General features: G+C 31.3%; 1 pseudogene; it reads right to left on the bottom strand.

Moving 5' to 3' along the window:
• Nucleotides 1–578: 578 nt before the first annotated feature.
• LOC131597785 (calcium-dependent mitochondrial ATP-magnesium/phosphate carrier protein 3-like) lies at nt 579–2,670 on the bottom strand (annotated as a pseudogene).
• Nucleotides 2,671–2,947: the final 277 nt, after the last annotated feature.

The following is a 2,947-nucleotide window of genomic DNA, read 5'->3' as shown; positions in this document are numbered from 1 at the left end:
ACAAAAAATATAATAGTTTATAGTTGAGAATTCATATACTTGAACTGGTTTATAGTAGAGAATTCATATTGCTTATGTACATAAGGAACAAAAGCAACCAAGCACCAAAATCTACACTCTATTTAATAAGTAGCAAAGTTCAATAATAAGACCATGCAAGATCTCAATGCATAAAAGTAACTTAGAAACTACTATGCTAGTTGAGGAAAATACTTACATAGACACAACCATAACACCTGTACTTACACACAATCAATCACATTTTTTTTATTAATTAAAAAATAAAAGTATAATTGTCTCTCTCCTCTTTTATCTCAACCACCCTCATGATGCCAATTAAAAAAGAAATTAAAATTTAAATAAATTTATATTCTCTCTCTTTTCATTGGTTGTGCCTAAAAATATGGGTTTAGGTTCGTATCCATGCAAGTATTTCTCGCTAGTTAAAACCAGAACCTTGAAATCAAACAAATTTTAACAGGTGCAACATCGCAAGACTTTAGATTTTTCATTAAGTTTGTAATAAAGTTAAAAATATCTCTACATAGCATGTCTTTCTTATTATTTTCGAAATATCTCTACATGACATATAAATTATACAGATCAAGATTTTTCTTCATACTTTCATAGACCATGTAAGTAATGCTAGCAGCTGCCACAACTTTAAGTATATTTGGAAGGACTCCTTTGTAGAAATCTCCAAAGCCTTCATGCTGAAAAGTTCTGCAAAATGCATCAAACATCCCCCTTTATGCATCCCAACTGTTTGAAGGTTGTGCCTGTAGCCTGAAAAGAGTTGAATCGTGGTGATTTTGTGAGTAAAGAAAAACCAACTCCAAAAAAACACAAATGATTGGGGTCATTTAATTCGGGTTAGAATAGCATAGAAGCGACACTATACCTAGTACGAATAACCTGTAGTGGATAGACACAAGTAGCTCCAAGGGTTCAAGAAATTGCTTCACATCCTAGTTGTATTAGAGGTCCAGGATCTGTGAAAGAGATAAAAAAAAAAAACTAATTCACTTATCAAAAGGCAAAAATTTTAATAGCAATGTTAAGTTGTTATTAAACAAAATACTAATCAATAGGTTTGTGGTTGCAGTAATAACAAACCATTATCATGAATAATATATCTTCTAGACATATCTTTCAATGTATCATAAACATCAAGATCAATGCCAACATAAGGAATCATTCCGATCATAAATGGAAGAAGTCCTCGGTAGAAAGCTTGAGGTCCCTCTTCAATCCATATATTCTTTTCGAGTGTTCCAAGATTATGAGCTCTTCCACCTTCAGAGGCACAAGTCATTAGCCTAGTTTTGATAAGATCCAACAGATAGATTGCAGTAATGCACAATTCCATCGGCCATGCCACCTGCTAAAAGCCTCCCAGCAGCATCGACATCGGATTTGTTGCCTTAAGCATCTCCAATTACATTTTTCAGCATTTCAAAAGCATAGAATTTGATGGCACTTTCTTGTGCTACCTTCACAATGTTCAATCCATTATCGTGGAAAAAACACCTTAGCCTATCTTGCTTCCATATTGTCGTAACTGTTGATATGGTGGAAGAACAAGTAGTCTAGACTTGCAAGACCACCTTCAGACTACCGACAGGAGTAGTAGCTGCCACGTTGGCTTTTATTTTTTATTTTTATTTTTTATTTTTTGAATAATAAAGTAATTTTTAATTATAATTTTATTTTTAAACAATTCTGATTGAATAATATCAAAAAAGTTAAAATTATTTCTCCTAAGGAATCGAACCAATACTTTTAAACAATATCTTATGTCTTTACCGCTAGGCCAATATGCATTCATGATAAATAATTCCAAGATTTTTAATTATATTAAATAATTCTAAATTTAAAACAAAAGTACGATAAATGATATTCACTTTACAACTAGATAAATCAATTTCTATTACTAATACTATTAATGATAACCTATGACAACAACTATTATTATTTTCTTGCTCATGACTATTCACAACTTCTTATTTAAAAATCAACTTTTATTAACACAATCTTTGTGGAATTATACTCTTATTTTAACACTTATTAGCAATTTGAATGTGTATAGTTGTACTTACAAAGATGCACAACAGTGATGAAGACAAAAAGAAAACCATAAATTATGGTTATTATATTATATACATAGAGTTCTTCAAATTGAAAAGAAAAAACAAACCCCCTATGCAATCCTTTTACATAACCAAGCCAAGTAAGGATACTATGATCTTTTATTATTAAACACCACAAATTAGAAACTGTACCTAATATATATTCTTACTACAAATTTCACCCCGTGCATTTTCTAGGTTTAAAAAAAAAGTAAATTATGTAAGCCTATAGTTTAAAAACAAGTTTGAAACAAACACTGAATATTTAACTATCGATAGAATCTGATGCTTTGAATTTTCTTCATATTTCGTAATAAAATATCACTATTGGATGTTGTTGGCCATATCAAGTTTTGCTGTAAGAAAGTTTGGCATCATGAGCACTTAGTGTTTGGACTCTTTTAGCACTACCTGTAGCCACTGGAGGAGGAGAAGTAGCACCACCGCCATAGGTCATACCATTCATCTGGAGTTGATTCTTCCTCGTATTATTAGCTGGAGGAGTAGAAGGAGCACCACCCTTGTAGATCATACCATCCATTTTGTATTTAGTTTTTTGGTTATGAAATTGTTTTAGTATGCAAATACATATGAGGTTAAAGCAAAATGAGATAGATGATACTTTAGTTTAGTTCATGGCCATCTATATATATAACCTGGTGTGGCATGGTGAATTGTACTAGAAATCTAACATGTAATTCTTAGGAAGTTTAAGCCACATGTATTTATGTATTTGGACATTTTACTTAAAAATACAGAGAAAATTACATCTGCCATTTTGAAATGTTCAATAGCAATGGATTTGCTTTCTCTTACGT

Source organism: Vicia villosa, linkage group LG4, assembly GCF_029867415.1.
Source record: "Vicia villosa cultivar HV-30 ecotype Madison, WI linkage group LG4, Vvil1.0, whole genome shotgun sequence".
NCBI classification, from domain to species: Eukaryota; Viridiplantae; Streptophyta; class Magnoliopsida; order Fabales; family Fabaceae; genus Vicia; species Vicia villosa.
Note: the sequence above shows the minus strand (reverse complement) of the source record. Positions and strands in the feature narration are given on the sequence as shown.